Source organism: Theobroma cacao, chromosome 5 (assembly GCF_053813885.1).
Source record: "Theobroma cacao isolate CCN51 chromosome 5, ASM5381388v1, whole genome shotgun sequence".
NCBI lineage: Eukaryota > Viridiplantae > Streptophyta > Magnoliopsida > Malvales > Malvaceae > Theobroma > Theobroma cacao.
The window spans coordinates 40,968,069-40,986,709 of record NC_142643.1 but is presented as its reverse complement, the minus strand read 5'-3'; the positions used below and the strand labels follow the sequence as shown (position 1 = coordinate 40,986,709).

Sequence of the window (18,641 nt, the reverse complement as noted above, 5' to 3'; positions counted from 1 at the left end):
TCCATATATATTTCTTATTTTAATTCACCATTTAAAAAGTGATTTTAACGTCCATTTGATGGATCTCCAACTTACATATGGATGCTAAAGCTATAAGCACTTAGATTGTCCTCATTTTTGCTATTGAAGAATAAACGTCGAAATAATCAAACCCCTTCTTTTGGGAATAACCTTTAGCAACTAATCTTCTTTTGACTTTTTCTATGGACCCATCTAGCTGAAGTTTCTTTTAAATATCCACTTACAGCCAATAGGTTTACACCTCTTAGATAATGCATTCAAAACCCAAGTTTTATTATTTGTTAAAGACTCCATTTTAGCATTTATGGCATTTTTCCAAAAAGTGGAGTTATAGATGATTTGGCTTTTTCGTACATTCAAGGATCATTTTTCATTAGATAGGCATAAAAATCGTTTCTAAATGCTTTTCTACTCTTTCTTTTTCACTTCTTCTAGGACTTTCCATATTCATCATATCTTCTTATTCTTGCTCTACCGAAATTGTAGTGCATTCAGAAGATATTGATTTATTTACCTTAATTTTCAAGGGTAAAATATCCTAAAAAAAATACAACATCTCTCAATTTTATGATAGTGTTGACACTAGTATCAGTAATTTCGGATTTTATTACCCAAATCCTATAAGTGGCATTATCTTGGGAATAGCCCACAAGAACTCTGTCAATGGCTTTAGGTCCCAGTTTCTTCTTTTTAATTTTTGGAATGTTTACTTTTGCCAAGCACCCCACATTCTTAAATAATTTAAATTGGGTTTCCTCCATTTCCATAATTCATACGGAGTTGTATCTAATTTCCTTTGAGGATTGCTATTTGGAATGTGACATGTAGATAAGAGTGGGTCATTCCATGAGTTTTTTGGGAGTCCAAAACTTGAGAGCATACAATTTACCATATCCAATAAAGTTCGATTTTTCTTCTGTCACACCGTTTGATTAGGGTGTGTAAGAAGGGATATCTGATGGATAATTCCATTCTCTTTACAAAGTTTGAAAACTCTGTAGAATCATATTCTCCTCCCTTATTTGAATGAAGAATTTGATTTTTTTTCCTTTCTGATTTTCAATTTCATTTTTATATGTAGTAAACATAACCAAAGCCTCATCTTTTGTTCAAATTGGAAAGACATAACAATATTTAGAAAAATCATCTATGAAAGTAATAAAGTATCTTTTACCATTCCTAGAGTAAACTTGAATGTCACAAACATTGCTATGTATTAACTCTAAGATTGCAAATTTTCTAATTACAGATTTTAACGGCTTTCCAAGTAATTTAAAGTGCACATAAATTTCACATTTTTAATGCATGTTTATGTCAAATTTAGGAATAAGATCCAAAGTCATCATTCTCTTAATATACGCATTATTAATATGCCTTAAACAACCATGCCAAACATTAGAACAAAGGACAACATTATAAAGAGAAAAACTATTCTTACTTTCATTACCATGACAAACAACATTTGACATATTTAACTTGGAAAGGCCCTTAAATACATATCCTTTACCGACAAAAAACTCATTTATACTAATTACAGGTTTATTGGATTCAAATAATAATTTATAACTATCTTTAATAAGGAGCTACTAATCAAATTCCTTTTAATATTGGCCACATGTTGCACTTTATGAAGAGATAAGGTCTTTTCATAAGTTAGTAATAAATCTATTATTCCTTCTCCTTTCACTTGTGCAATTACAGAATAACTCATGTTCACATTTTTCTGTCAATGACTTGATATTTTAAAAATATAGATTGGTTAGCACAAACATGGATATTAGCATTGGCATCAATCCACCAATTGCTAGACTCACACACTAAATTGATCACAGGAATGTTTGAAACAAACCTTTTGTTATCCTCAATAGCCACAAATTGGCTTGTGAGGCCGGTGTCTCAAACATTTTCTAGCCTTGTGAAGTCGACAAAGTCTTGCCAAATGTCACAGTTTTCCACAAACAAAGCAGCATCTCTTCTTTTTCTTGTTTAAACTAGATGATTGTTTACAAAAATTATCTTTTAAAAATTTTCTTTTATTCGAGTTTGAATTTTGCCCTTCCATAATGTTTACTTTGTCTTCAAACTCATTGGATAGTTCATCCTAATCTCTCTGTTTTTCTTCAATTTGAAGAGAAACAATTAAACTGTCTATAGTCAAAGTCTCATGTTTGTGTTTTAAGGACAAAGCAAAAGATTTCTGTTTTGAAGGAAGTTTTTCAAGCAAAGCACATATATGAAATTTTTCACACATTTCAATTTTCTTTTGGTTCAATTCATGAATAAGAACTTAAAAAAGGTGTGCTTGTTCCACAATAGATTTATTATCAGTCATTTTGAACTCCGCATATTTTCCTATAAAATAATTGTCAAGACTTTCATCTTCTTTACCATATTTCTTTTCCAATGCTTCCCACAATTCACGTGTAGTTTTTTTTAGTACAAAAGATATCGCAAAGATTACTAGTCAAAGCAAACAAAATATGATCATGACAAAGATAATCCTTATCTAATTGTGTTTGTGTGCTTGTGGTCTTAGATAAGTTGGAACCAAAGTTTTGATTTGAAGGTCTAACAGGATCAGGATTTTCATTTGAAGAATCAACATGTTTGGAGATGACAGAAAAAAGTCCGAAGGTTGTTAACCAACAGTGTATTTGATTTTACTATCCACCAAAGTTTTTCCCATAATTTCTCTAGGTTTGCAAAAATTTATTCTTCAATAGAAAACATTTTTTTTAACAAAATGCAAAACTAAATCTACTCTAAAATTGTTGGAATCTATACTCGTAAAAATAAAGAAGAACACATGAAAAAATAAACAAATTCTTAAAAGGACTATTTATAGAGATAGTTTATTCGAAACCTACTTGTAATGCAAGTAAATTAAATAAAGAATTATTCTAATCCTACTTACAGTGCAAAGAAAGTAAATGACATAAAAATAAATGTCTTAAAAACTAGGCTTACTTATTGTGCAAGTAAAGCAATTAACAAGTAAGGAAAACTTAAACATAGAAAGTAACCTAAATTTCTTAGAATACTTTACTTGGCTGCTACTTTTCTTAGCAACTATCGGACCCCTTTCATACGAGCTGTCCTGTACGCGTTTGTTTGTGTGGGTCATGTGTGTACATCTTTCTTATGTGTGTGGTCCATATCCTATGTTAATTTTCCTTTACTCCCCATCAAGTTGGAGCATGAAGATGGAAAATGCCTAACTTGCCCAACAAAGCTTGAAATTACTCACGACCAAATGTCTTAGTGAATATGTCTACCGGTTGATACTGAGATAAAATTAGTCAGGGTAAATGGCTATGATAACTTTATCACATAGAGTTATGTTGCAACATTTTAAGTGCTTAAATGAGTAAGTTTTAAAGTTTTTAGGTGTAGCTTAAATGGTTTAATTACTTTTCTTTGATGCAATAAAAGTATATCAAGTTAATTAAATTTCAATTATTTTAGTCCAAGCATATGTTGAAATGTTTAATCTTAGTTGCTATTGATTTAACCCCATATTGTGAAGGTTTATGAATGAAGAAAGGCAGAAGTTGAAAGGAATCACACAATGGTAGATCGGTATAGATGTGTGATGACCGTGCTACCTTCTTCTAAGCATAATTGGAGTTATTGATGCTTGATTGTTGTGATTTTTTATCACCAAATAGCTAAGTCAAAGACCTACAACTTTCACCTTGATCACTTTGACTTGTTCTAATGAGAACATGGTCAAAATCGCATGAGAAGTGATTGAATTATAGTTGGGGAGAGCACTGAAGTTGAAAGAGCAAGAGATAAAACAAAGGCAAGAGGGTTATAGTGTTGCCCACATCAACAAACAACCATTCACAAGACAGCAAGCATGGCGTTGAAGCATCAAGCTCCCAACACTGCAGTGCCATCCAACACCACTATCAATGCCTAAAATGGAAGCAATGGTACTGCGGCTCCATGCTTCCAGCGTAACGATGCCCCCTAGGCCAAACAACACAGTGCAAGACAGAAGCTTCAACGTTGCAATGCCAAGCTTCTAGCACTGCAGTGCTACCCCAGCCATGTAAGGCTTTCTAGGCAGTGAGCTTGGCATTGCAACGTTAGGCTCTTAACGCTGTAGCACTGACTTTAATTCTAAATAATCTGGATGGGTCATTTAAAAGGGTATAAAAAGTGAACTTTTTAGGGCAAAAAGAGGAGGATTCTCATATACCATTTTGGGCAAAAGAAGGCTGAAACCAAAAAGGGAAATGGAAGAGGAATCAAGAGCTATGAAGGATCAAAAAGTTGCACCAAGAATTTCTCACACTAGATTGATTTTCTCTCTCTAACTCTTTTGTAAAACAATGTTTCATTTTGCTGAAATGTGTATTTGCTTGTTGAATATGTTGAGCTAGAACTTTTAATCTAGGATCATGGTGGATTTTATTTTGTAGTTTGGGTATTTTGGATTGATTTCTACTTGCTTTTTATGGGAATATCAATGTTTATTCAAATTTGTGCTTATTGCCTCATTTGTTGCTTGATCACCAACAAGTTGAGTATGGGGTTTTAGATGATGATTGACAAATATAGTCTACATAGCTCTAAATTTGAGTAGTGTATGTTCATTCCATATTAAGAAATTAAGTGGGTGATTAATTAATAGGATAGATATATACCTATTAGTCATACATAGTCAAATATAGGATCTGAACTTAATTAACTTAGCTTTAATTAATTTTCTATAGACATATAGATAGTTAATGAAGCTAGGCAATTGTGTGATGACTCGATGAAGTATTATGGATGCTTAAAGAACCTAGACTAACATTGATCCCCATAAAAAGTGGATAATTAATTGATCTTGTATCCTAATAAAGTAATAGCTGAAATCATAGTCTTAGGCTTTAATTATATTGTTTCCCCCACTATCATCTTAGTTTGCAAGTCTTAGATTAATTTAGATTTTTAAATTAAATATCATTTCATTTCAACAACTTTTTTTTTTTAGTGCTTGGATAAAACTTAGCTTGTCATAATTTTAGTAATTAGCAACAAGTAGAAACCAACTCCTTGAGGGATCGACAAACTTAGCGTATCATTATATTACTTGTTGACGTCCATGTGCACTCCCATGATATCCTTGCTGAGTTGAGAATATCTTTAAAACAAATATCTTAGTAATTTAGCAAGCAACAAATGCCTTGTCTGGGTGCATTTTGAGATATCAAAGAATTCGCATGGCAACATCAAAGTGTGGTTGTCTCGGCTTGTGCATAAATAGACTCAAGATGTGCACTGTGTAACAAATATCTGGACACGTGAGTATGAGACGCCTATAATGTCCGAGATCATCACAAAGTTGCCTTGAATAAAGATCAAGTTTATGTTGTTGATCCATGTATGAGGAAGCCAGTTTGCAACTTAGTGCTCCCCCTATTTGCCAAAGCTCTAAGGAATCTTCATGTAGACTTCCTCTTCAAGATTGCCATGAAAAAAAAAAAAAAAAACCTTGTTAACATCTAGTTGATAGAGTTCCCACTTGCACACTGAAGCAACAACAAAAAGGCATCGCATTGTAACCAATTGGCCATTAGGGTAGACCTCTTTTGTACAAGTCCTTTAGGTGTGTGGGTCTCTCGATCAAGACCCTATGGTGTGCGAATCACGGGTTTAGGGCCCTGATGTGTGTGGCATTCCCGTGTTAAGCACTATAGGGTGCAGGAAGAGTGTGCACAACCCACTGATGTGAGACTATAGTGTGTGTGTGTGCAACCTGTGTGCTTTTTTTTCTCGTGAGGTACCCATGTATACACCTTCTGGGCATGTCGTAAGTGCTCATTCCAAGTATACGTGACTATGTTGCACATAACTTCCCTAGTTGTAGAGCTATGATATGCGTGGGCTGCTATCATGCGGCCTGTGTTTGCACGCTCTTCTAGTTTACGGGTTTTCGATGTGCATGGTCCATGTGCGCTCTTTATGCATGTGCGGCTCTCAGTTGTGTAGCCTTCTCACGCTCCTATTGCACGGTGCAGTCCTAGCAGGCTAGCTTGTAGATCTGTGTCGCTTTACAAGGCTTGTCTAAGTGCGCCCTGCTAGTGTGGCTTGACTTTGCAAGTGTGCAGAGTGTCAAGAAACCCCTAGCCGATGGTGGTCCAATGCTAATTGTCAATGAGCCCCTAAGTGATGTCGCCTCAAGGCTGATATGTGTCCTTATAGCATGTGTGGCACAAGTGTGTGTTGTTGGTCCGAACCCTCTATCAAACTGGACTAGTCATGGGATTGTGAACCATAACATTCTTCCCGATTTGATTTAGGCAACACCCTCATTACCTAGTGGTCTCTCTCCATCATAAGTCTTCTTTGATGTCCCCATTGGTTTAGTGAGTTTGTTTGAGACAGATCCTCATTGGCTGTCTTAGGAACACTTTCAACTCTGAATGTGTTTGTTGTACTAATGCAATGGATTGCTTCAATTCATACAATTGAGGTGCAATTTGTTGAGTAAATCACTCTTCTAAATCAAGCCATAACTTTATTAAATCACACAAGACATCTAAGCAGTCGGCAAAAAACAAATCATGTACAACACCGAAGCAATTGACGGAGAATAAATCACATACAGCACCGAAGTTGCTGACAGAGACAATCATGTAGGGTGCCAAAGTTGTCAATGGAGAACAAATCATGTATGGCGCTGAAGCTGCAGACAGAGAACAAATCATGTACGATGCCAAAGCAGCCGATGAAGAACAAATCACATGGAAAAGACATCACTTTACCATAACTAGATCAATGTCATGGCTAAAAAAAAAAAAGCTAGGTTACGAACTTGCTTTGACACCATGAAAAAAAAATATCTCAAAAGAATTTTAGAAAAACTTTGCTTAATTTTACAATGTCTCAAAATAATGGAATTAGAAAAAATCCTGTTCGATTTTACAATGAAACATAAAAGGACTATTTATAGAGATAGTTCATCCTAAACTTACCTGTAATGCAAATAAATTAAATAAGAAAGTATTCTAATTTTAGACTTTCACGGAGTGCAAGTAAAGTAAATGACATTAAAATAAATGTCTTAAAAACTAGGCACTTGTTGTGCAAGTAAAGTAATCAACAAGTAAGGAAAACTTAAATATGGAAAGTATTCTAAATGCTTTACAATACTTTACTTAAGTGTTACTCTTCTTAGCAACTATTGGACCCCTTTTATACGAGCTGTCTTGTATGTATCTATCTGTGTGGGCTATGTGCATATAACTTTATTGCGTGTGTGACCCATATCCTAAGTTAATTCTTCTTTATGTAGAATACTTTACTTGGTTGTTACGCTTCTTAACAACTATCGGACTCCCTTGATATGGGTTGTCTTGCATGCATCTGTCTGTGCAGGCCGTGTGCGTACGACTCTTTTGCAAGTGTGGCCTATATCCTAAGTTAATTCTCTTTTAAATTATATATGTCATTGAATGAAATAGTATTGGAGATTGAGTCTTTCAAGGGCTGCGGGATTTAACTATTTTCATCCAAGACCAACTCGGTTTTATGTAATTTTTTAAATTACCTTGAAGTAATTTTTTCTTGATCAGTTAAAATTGTTATGAGGCCATAAAACTTGATTAAACCCATCAATTTCATTAAACTAGACGATGCCATTTTTAGATATTATAGCTTTGGGAATGGGTCTTTGGATTTGGCTTGAATTTGTCTTAAATATGTATAAATTGATGTGTTTTAATTTGAATTGACATAGGGTTTTCGTTCCTCTTAATACAAGGGTTAAACTAGCATAAAACTTGTAACTTGGTTGGACTTGTAGAGAAAAAAATCAAAATTTACGTTTCGGGTCTAATTTTAAAACCCAATTCATGAATCAATTAAAATCTTGATGTTATATGTGTTTTAGGCAATTCTTAGGCAATTATTATTGATTTATGTTGCTTTAAGGAATATTGACGAATGGATTTCATAAGAAAGGTGTTTTAATTGAGCTTCACTGGAGAAGTTCAAATCGAGCTTGACAGGATTTTAGGCAATTCTCATCAACTCTCATATTGTTACCTATTTGTTATAATTTTTAGTGCTTGTTTTGTATTTATTTATTTATTGTATGCACTTAATTGATTATTTCAAATATTGGGGTGAGATATCTTTTGAATGTATGAGACAAAAAACTAATATACATATGTTTTAATTTAATGCATGTATTTTAGTTAAATATTTATGTATTTATATATATTTGAAATAAAATTATAAAATATAAACTAATAACTAAAATTTTATAAAATGATATTTCGAAGTAACAACTTTATTTTGTTGGGCAAATACGAAGACTAAACTAACATTTTAAGTTTTATGCTTGCAGTATGAAGAAAACAACAAATGTTTTGCACATGGATTCAACACTAGTCCATAAAAAAACTTACTCAACCTGAAAGATCTGTGAGAGGCACATGGTGTGCACTACCAGATAACAAAAATGACTTTGCAAAGAAACAACTGGACAGAAAAGAGAGACAAAGACTTACTCATTGACTCAATTATTGGACTATGTAACTGATCATAGTCACAAAAAGCAGGGAAATATTAATTGATCATTTATTTTCATCTATGAAAGATTCTTGTTGTCTTGTCTTTGTCTGGTGCTAAGGATTAAAATATTGATGCAGAGTTCAGACCAAGATTAACCGAAAATTAGAAAGAACAAGTCAGGGGAGGGTGAATAGATATTTACGAAAATAATAAATCAATTCAAACAGAGGAAACAATAAGGCATGCAATAGATTTTGTTGGTGTCAAAAGGAGTGTTAAAAGAGTGAATAGTAATAAAAATTTTAAAGGAAATTATTTAAGTTTAAAATTTTTTGAAAGAAATGAGATGAAAAGTTTGAAAATTTGCGGAGATTAGTGGACATCAAGTAAAAAAAGGTTAAGAGAAGTAGACAAAAATCGATATTTATAGTAGCTTAGTTCACCTACATCTACTATCTTGATCTTTCTAATTAAAGATTTTCAATCTAACTTTACTAAAATGAAGTATAATTAACAGTTTCCACCAAACTTTTACAAAATGAACTTCTAACCTAAACTCTAAACCCTTACAACAATCCCTTAAAGTGCCTCGCACACTCCAATCAAATAAGAAATAAGAATAAGTTGGAATACAATTGATTACCTAGCTGATTTAAAATATACAAGTTCAAGCTCAAACACTTTTACAAAAAGATGAGAGTGAAATACAAATGTAAAGAAAAGTTTTTTGGTCTTTCAAGCTCAAAAACCACTTTGGACGGCTTCTTTCTTCATTTATGATCGTTTGAACCTCTTTAAATATTTGGAAGACAGCTTCTAGCCATTAGAAACAGTTTCGAGACAAAAATATCCATTATTTTGTCTTCTAGCGACTCTTTTCAAATTTGTAGGCATTGCCTTGTTAACCGGTTAAAGGTGGTAAGCTTTAACCGAATAAAGCTTTTCTGTCTCTCAATCTACTTCACTATGTTAATTAGTTAAAAATAGCTTTAACCAATTAAAAGTATTTTGTTTTCAGACTTCTCCAACCAATAGTCTTCCTTTAATTGATTAGTCCTCCCTTTAACTGAATGAGACTTCTCTTCCTTTAACTTTAACTAGTTGAAATCAGCATTAATCGATTAAAATATCTTCAAATTTGAATTCCTTCATTTGGCACTCTTCAACAGTCATCTTCATTTTGAGTTTAAATTTTGGTACTTTTGGGTAATTCAAGTTTGACCTTTAATCAATTAGCCCCTTTAGGTAACCGATTAACAACTTTTTGTTTTGGGTCCAATACCTTCTTAACTGATTAAACCTTATGTTAATCAGTTAAGACATTTCTGCTTGTCCTTAGTGTAGCGTTTGGAATTGTTTTACTAATTAAAGATCTATGTTAATTAGTTAAGATTAATCTATTTTCATGAAGACTCTTTCTTCTTTGCTTGTTTAACCAATTAACTCATCTTACAATTGAACAGATATTTTCACTTGCTTTAAATACCAAATGCATTGATGAATTTAAGCTTTCTTTTGCAGACTTAATTAATATGATTGGACACCAATGAATGAGAAATGTTTATTATCATAAACAAATACATTATAACAATAAATTCTAGTCAAACAAAATAAAATATAAAAGTAGGAGACTTCTTTTGGAAATTTTACAAATGCCCTCACCTTCACCAATTTATGCCATGAAGAGTCTTTTGCAGCTAAGCTTAAGACTTGAAATGGCATGTTGGTGTTGTGATCAATAAAAATCACTTTTAAAAAAAAATACAAAAGGTTTATTACGCCAACTAGAATTGAAAAGTCTGCACAAGTTGTTCTTCTTAATTCGTTGTGTCATGTCAAGAAAAAGACAATGAAAGATGCCTGAAATTATAATGGAAGTTTTTTATGTCTTCCGTTATTTATCTTTGAGTCATGGCAGCTATATAAAAATTAACTAGTACAAAATATAGTATATTACAACAAATATGTTAGGAAAAATACATGTAAGATAGTCAAGAATGCATTAGGTAGCTACACTAAAATATAGTATATTGCAACGAATTTATTAGGGAAAAAATAGAAGAAAGCCAAGAATGCATTAGGTAGCTACGCTAGGATATAGTATATTTTAACGAATACACTAGGGAAAAAATGGAAGAAAGCCAATAATTAATGCATTAGGTAGCTGCATATACTAAAATATTAGGTAGATGCACTAAATTATAGTATATTACGACGAATGCATTGGGGGAAAAGATGGAAGAAATCCAAGAATGCATTAGGAAGCTGCATACACTAAAATATTAGGTAGCGGCACTAAGTTATAGTACATTACACCTTGTCCGCAAGAAATCATATACATTTTCAATTATTTAATGCAATTATATCTTGGGCATACTTAATTGATAACTAAAACCTTATAAAGTGATATTTTCAATGTAACAATTTTGTTTGATGACATTGATAAAGAAATAACAACTTAATATCTCATAGTAAAGTTATGTAATATAAATGGGTATGATTTTGAAGCATGACATCCATTGCTCATTTTTATATTTTATCAGTCAAAAGACCTATCTAGTCCTTGTATTCTTCAATTTTGTTCAATTTAATCCCTATACTCAAAATTAAAGCAATTTAATCTCTTGATTTGGAAATTTCATCAATTTAGTCTCTCTTCCTAACAGCATCCAATTTTACCATTAAAGGATGACATCAGCAATGACGTCAGTGTTGACATGTCACATTTTGATGATGTGGCATGCCACGTGGCATCGAGTGATGATGTGGCAATGCCACATGGCACTAGACAATGACGTGTCAATACTGACGTGGCACTGACATGCTGACATATTAGTGCCACATGGTAGATAAAAAAAATTCTAAAAAAAAAATTTTACCGCGTCATAGGGACTAAATTGAACAAAAATATATAATACATGGACTAAATTAAACAAAATTGAGATGTTGAGCGACTAAATTGAAAAAAATATTTAAAAAATATAAATCTTTAAGTAGATTATTGATATGTTTATTAATAAGCCAAATACTTAAGTGTAAAAGATTTATGGTGTTAAAAAATATATATATATATTTTCTTACTTGATTATTTGATTCTAGAATATTTAAATTAATTTATCTTTTTTACAAAAAATTAAGTTTGAATTATCCTTCTATAAAAAAAATTGAAAAATTTTATACCTAAAGTCAAATTTAGATGAATAACTTGCATTACGTTAAAATAAAATAATATAAAATAACTAAATATGTTGATTTAGTTACAACTTTCACAATTTACAAATACACATTATTTTGAAATTATTAAACTCTTACCCAATTTACGTTTTATTTAAATTTACTCAAATTAGCAAAATATGTTGATTTAGTCATAATTTTCACAATTTACAAATACATATTCTTTTGAAATTATTTAACTCTTACCCAATTTAACCTTTATTTAAATTTACTCAAAATTTCTTATAAAACCATTTTATTTAAATTCAAATACCACAATCAAGTTACACTAAACATAAATTTAAATTATTAATTTGGATCTACAAAAGTTTTATTAATAAAATAAAATGGTACAAATATTTATAGTTATATTTAACTTTATCAACTATAAATGCAATCTTTAATCTAGAAAATTTCAACTTAAAAAATATAACTAGAAATATTAAACAAAATAAAAACATAAAAAATAAATAAATAATTAGAAAGGTGGAGCTTAGACTCTATGATTGTAATAAGAGGTTTGTCATGTCCAAATTAAGTAAGTCAGAATGAGGAATTATTTTTATAATCATCGTTAACGCTATATATTAATTCTTTATTTTTTTAAAAGAAAAAAAAACTAAATCAACATATTTTGCTAATTTGACTTTAACTCAAGTTAAAAACTAAATTAAATAAATTTCAAATTTTTACACTATTAAAAATAGAAGAAAAAAGAGTTTATTTAGTCATTTTATATTATTTTATTTTAACGAAATACAAATTATTCATTTGAATTTGACTTCAAGTATGAAATTTTTTTAATTTTTTTTTTATAGAAGGAGAATTCAAACTTAACTTTTGTAAAAAAGATAAATTAATTTATATGTTCTAGAATCAAATAATCAAGTAAGAAAATATATATATATATATATATATATATATATTTTTAAGATCATAAATCTTTTACACTTAAATATTTGGCTTATTAATAAGCATATCAATAATCTACTTAAACATTTTCATTTTTCAAATTTTTTTTTCAATTTAGTCCCTCAACATCTCAATTTTGTTCAATTTAGTCCCTATACTATATATTTTTGTTCAATTTAATCTCTATCAAGTGGCAGAATTTTTTTTAGAATTTTTTATCTACCACGTGGCACTTACATGTAGCATGTCAATGCCACGTCAACACTGACACGTAATTGTCTAGTGTCACATGGCATTGCATCGTCATCACTCGATGCCACATCATCAAAATGTGACACGTCAACGGTGACATTATCTTTTAAAAGCAAAATTGGATGCCGTTAGGAGGAAGAACTAAATTGACGAAATTTATAAAATTAAGAGACTAAATTACTTCGATTTTGAATACGATGACTAAATTGAACAAAATTGAAGAGTATAGGGACTTGATAGGTCATTTTACCATTTTTTATCTTAAGAAAAGTTTGTGGGTTTTTTAAAGTACTTGATCTCTCCATCTTTTCTAAACAGAGATAAAATAATAGAAAGGTTTGTCAATCAGGTCTGATCCCATTCAGCTCAATTCATGGACATTTCTAATCTCATCCTTCTTTCAAAATTGAAGTCTTAATTTTGTCTCTAGTGATAATTAAATGAGACAAAGAGAATCTATTAGTCGAAAAACATGAACAGAATGGAGTAATTAATTTTCTTATAAAAATTGGTTTTTGTTCTCTATTTATTTATTATTTTTTTGGAGTGATAGTTATTTATTTATTATATTTTTGTTGTTTGCCGTTTAAAGTGTGAAAAAGAAAGTATTTTTGTTGGGCAAATACGAGGACTAAACTAACATTTTAAGCTTTATGCTTGCAGTATGAAAAAAACGACAAATGCTTTGCACATGGATTCAACATTGGTCCAATATCGGCATCAGAATATATATATATATATATATATATATATATATATATATATATAACGGAATTAAAATTTTATGTTTAAAAGAATGAAAATAAGAAACTATATATATATATATATATATATATATATTGTCATTCATAAATGAGACAAATGTTTCTGAATCAAAATGCAATAACTTGCCAATATCGTGTAGTATAGAAATAGATTTTGGTGATCTGGTATTATTTATTAGATGGTGAGATGGACCCAACAGTAATGTTTTGGAGTAAAAAATCACGACGAATAACATATTCGGAGTACTTCCAGTCCACCAATAACCATGGTTTGCCACTTCGACTATAATCCTTTTTGTGCCAAGGATGCATATTAGACCCAGCTGATCTTTTAATGCGATTCAATAATGAACTTTTCCCTTCTCATTTTGGGTCAGTTAAAGATGCTCTGAATTTTTCAATACAAAATGAGAATTGAGCCAAAAAGAAAAAAGGAAAAATGATTTTTACAATAAGCTTTTCAAAGTTTAATTTTTCAATAAAATTACAACATGAAACCAAAACTTACTCAACCTGAAATATCGGTGAGAGCCACATGGTGTGCTCTTCTTGATAACAAAAATGGCATTGCAGAGAAACTGCTGGAAAGAAAAGAGAGAGACGAAGACTTATAAATGGGCTCAATTATTGGACTATGTAACCGATCATAGTCATAAATGTAAAGTGATTTATTTTCATATATGAAAGATCCTTGTTGTCCTGTCTTTGTCTGGTATTAAGGAATAATTTATTGATGCAGAGTTCAGACCAAGATTAACTGCAAATTGAAAGAACAAGTCAGGACAGGGTGAATAGATATTTAAGACAATAATAAATCAATTGAAATGGAGGAAACAATAGGGCAAACAATAGATTTTAGTCAAACAAAATAAAATACAAAAGGTTTATTGCGCCAACCAGAGTTGAAAAGTCTGCACAAGTTGTTCTTCTTAATTCGTTGTGTCATATCAAGAAAAAGACGTTGAAAGATGCCTGAAATTATAATGGAGTTTCCTAAGTCTTCAGTTATTTATCTTTGACTCGTGACAACTATATAAAAATTAACTAGTACCAAATATAGTATATTACAACGACTGTATTAGGAAAAAAACATGCAAGAAAGTCAAGAATGCGTTAGGTAGCTGCACTAAAATATAGTATATTGCAACGAATGCATTGGGGGAAATTTTGGAAGAAATCCAAGAATGCATTAGGTAGCTGCAATAAAATATAGTATATTACAACAAATGCATTAGGGGAAAATATGGAACAAAGCCAAGAATGCATTAGGTAGCTGCCCATACTAAAATAGTAGTTAGCTGCATTAAATTATAGTATATTACATGTGACGACCCGGAACTCCCATCGGGCCCGTGACAACCGCCGCGATGTCCCGATAAGCACTCATTACCCCGAATGCCGATCGAAACCCCGCAAGGCTTAGCATCAACTTCCGCATCTCCCCGGTGAGCGACAGTTATTAAATCTCGCATTTCAAGAAATCATAAGTTGTTTCCAACTCAAAACAATAAAAATATTATTTTTTAGCTCACTGGGGTATTTTCATCATTTTTTTTTGAAATTTTGAAACCGTAAAAATGTAATATGTAAATGGAAACACGTATTTCATGATTTAAATTAAATTTTGAAGTCTAAAACATTCGTTTAAAGTAAAATTATAGCTATTTGAATATAATAAAAATATTAAATAAAATATTCTATTTTCTTAAAACACAATATTTTCAAAGTCTTCCTAAAATAACTTTTGTAGCGTCAGAGTAAAATAAATTTATTCATATAGTAATAAAGATAATTAAAGTATGAAATTTTGTTTACAGTGACACGTGGGCCCCCAACTAACCAAGAAGATGTAGAGCTACGAACCCTTACTTCCTATGATGCAACTCTGAGATTAATTCTCGTCTTAATCAACTATCAACAAACTGTCCTGAGCCTGAAAAATGGATAGGAAGAGGGGTGAGATTAAATAATCCCAGTGAGTAAACAATTACCATCAAAAGCATCTAAAGCCGAGTAGATGGAGATAATATAAAAACGTTATATCTCAATAATGTTCATAACACAAATTTCGTTTCAATCTATACCAAATAATTTATTTTCATCAAAATTTCCCGGCTTATGAATTTCTTAAACTTGGCCCCTGCCATAATCATTCTCGCGGGTACCTTCGTCAAGGTATCCCATTGAGACCGCCAAGGCTGTTCAATGACCCATACCCATAAACATGTTTTCACATTTGACACATAGCCGTTCCTTGGCATTGGCTGAGTCTCACTCTCACGTGGTGGCCCGAACGTGAGGTGCACTCAAATCATACCTCAGGAGATACTTCACCCAACATCTCCCCCCGGAGGTAAGTATATAATTGAGTTACCGTGCCCCTCTCATAGGCAGTCCACGAAAACTCCCATCACTGCAGTGACCGTTTAATATACCACCAGACCCATAAAAATTCCAGTAGCATAATATGGCGAATAAAATGTAATCCAGTCTATCAAGACCAATCCAAAACTGTTCATGTATTTCATGCCAACCTCAAAAATTTAGCCATCATGCTACCATAGTGTCATAAGCCACAATTTCAATAACATATAAAATCATAAATTTCAACACAGTCTCCATATACTCAATTTTCCCAAAACAATATTAGTTTTCAAAACCAGTATAAATCTCATTTTTTATTAAAAAACATTTTAATTGGAAAACATAATATTTTATAATTTAAATTCACCATTCAATAAAAGCATCAAACAAGTATAATAACTCTAGATATTTAAGACGATAAATTGTCCACTCACAGTTCTAGGAGTCGATGTACTCCTAATCCCAATCTTCAAGCATAATTTTCTGTACTTTTACCAGTGTAATTTGCTCACCACCTATCCATAATGTACAATACATAATTCACCACATCAATGCTTGACCATTATAAAATCAATTCAGGCTCGGTATATATGCATGATATGACATGCAACTTATCCGACTACCGCTTAAATGCGGTGCTGACCTAATTCGGCCTATTACCCGATTAAATTACTAACGCATCCAATTTAATCTCAAATTAAGTTTTTTCAGTTTCTATACCTCAATTGCACCCAAATTGACTTAATGTTCCTCAGTGTGGTGCAAATTATCAGTCCTGATAGCAAATTACGAAAATACCCCTAATGGGTAAAAATTCGTATTTTTGCTTCGAAAATTCCCATTATTTTTCTAGACTCATAATTCATCATTATTCATCATAATTCCTCAAATAAACATCAAGATCATCAGCCAATATTCCCCTAGAAAATTCGGCCAATAATGGTAATGGAGGAAAATAAATTCTTTTCTTGTTGTTTTGTTCCTAAATATGCTAAACTAACTTAAAACAATAACATAACTTAAAATCAAATTAATCTAACAAGTTTCTCTCTCCTAACCCATTTTTTCAGAATTGAATTCATCCTCAAATCACATGATTCAACCATGAAAAATGATGGGAAATGCATGGAAATGATAAATCTTAAGCTAAGCTTGAAAAATCATACCTTTAAACACTTGATTCCTTGAAAAATCACACTTTTTCTTTGAATTTTCTCACTCTAGGGTTTGTTCTTATTTCTCTCTCTCTCCTGCTGGTTTTGGCTGACCATCCCAATGAAAAATTCTGGAATTTTCAAGCCTTTTAATAGGCTTAATAAAATATTATTATTTTATTTACCTTTTGAATATTTTATTATTTTATTTTTTTCTAGCCATCTTTTTGACTTTCTTTTTCTACCACTCAATCCTCTTCACTTATCCATGTCTTCCATGAAATTTCTAGACTTTTCCAAAGTTTTGGTGGAGCAAATTTTTAAAAATTACACTTTTGCCCCCGTAAAGTGAAAAATTACATTTTTACCCCAAAAAATGAAAAATTGCCCATAGACATATTTTTCATCCCTTATACTCATACCATTCTCCAATTTGTCAAATGTGATCTAAATTCTCTCAAAATCTCAAATTTTATCCGCAGATGGAAAAATTACAATTTTACCCCTATATAGTGAAAATTTCAATTTGACTCTAAATTGATCCTCGAACTCCTAATTACCGTTTTGAGTCATCCCTGAACTGTGAAACTCTTAATTTCACCTTAAAATTCCTATTTGAACTAGTTCGAGGCTTAATCGACTTAATGATACCATTAGGGGCAATATCGTCTTAACGATTTCTCGAACTTCCTAAATATACAAATATTCTATCGAGCATGTGAATGATATTATAATTATTTTACAAAGCAGGGTTTGACATTACAACGAATGCATTAGGTGAAAAATTGGAAGAAAGCACGGAATGAACTAAAAAACGACAAAAGTCACAAAACAGAGCCTTGTCTGCACTAAATTAGTTCGTGCCCAATATTGCTTATACACAAATCACTCTCTCACAGGTAAAAATTACAAGCACAAACAGTCAGGACAACTCAACCATAATCAGAAACAACGCAGTAATTGCAACATTACCCCTCCTTCATTCTTATGTCCTCTTCGTCTGACCTGGCACCTATATGAAAAGCCAAACGAACTTTAAATCATAATAACTATAACATGCTCTCATTAATGTGCATTTCTTATGGAAAATCAGCTTTCTCTCTTTCTTTATTAATTTATTGTATTAGTGGCCTTTTATAGTGTGAAAATAAAATATGTAATGAGATAGAGGTGATCGCTAGTTAATACTTTTGATCGGCCAATAACAAGATCTGTTGAACCAACATTTTAGCCTTTATGCCGACAGCCTAAAGAAAAGTAATAAATGTATATGTTTATTATTTATATTGACTTATACGGGTGTACATCTTTTCTTAACCCTTAGATCTTAGTCAAATGAAGACTAAATTAAACCAACTTGTCCTTTCTCACTCCTTCCAGGAGTCGATCAATTTTCCACTTTTTTCCTTCTCATTTCATCTTGATTTTCTATCTTTTCCTATTCTTT

At 31.5% G+C, this 18,641-nt stretch overlaps 1 long non-coding RNA gene across 2 annotated transcripts; it reads right to left on the bottom strand.

Annotated features, from left to right (window-relative positions):
- Positions 1-13,875: 13,875 nt before the first annotated feature.
- LOC148762907 (uncharacterized) lies at positions 13,876-17,329 on the bottom strand. 2 transcript variants are annotated; one of them, XR_016026406.1, is made up of 5 exons: positions 17,207-17,329; positions 16,475-16,555; positions 14,999-15,609; positions 14,574-14,648; positions 13,879-14,433 (listed from the first exon to the last, which is right to left on the bottom strand). It is a non-coding gene; the product is annotated as an uncharacterized LOC148762907 (long non-coding RNA). The 2 variants fall into 2 exon arrangements; XR_016026407.1 differs by lacking the exon at positions 14,574-14,648 and having other exon boundaries at positions 13,876-14,433.
- Between the last annotated feature and the right edge of the window lie 1,312 nt (positions 17,330-18,641).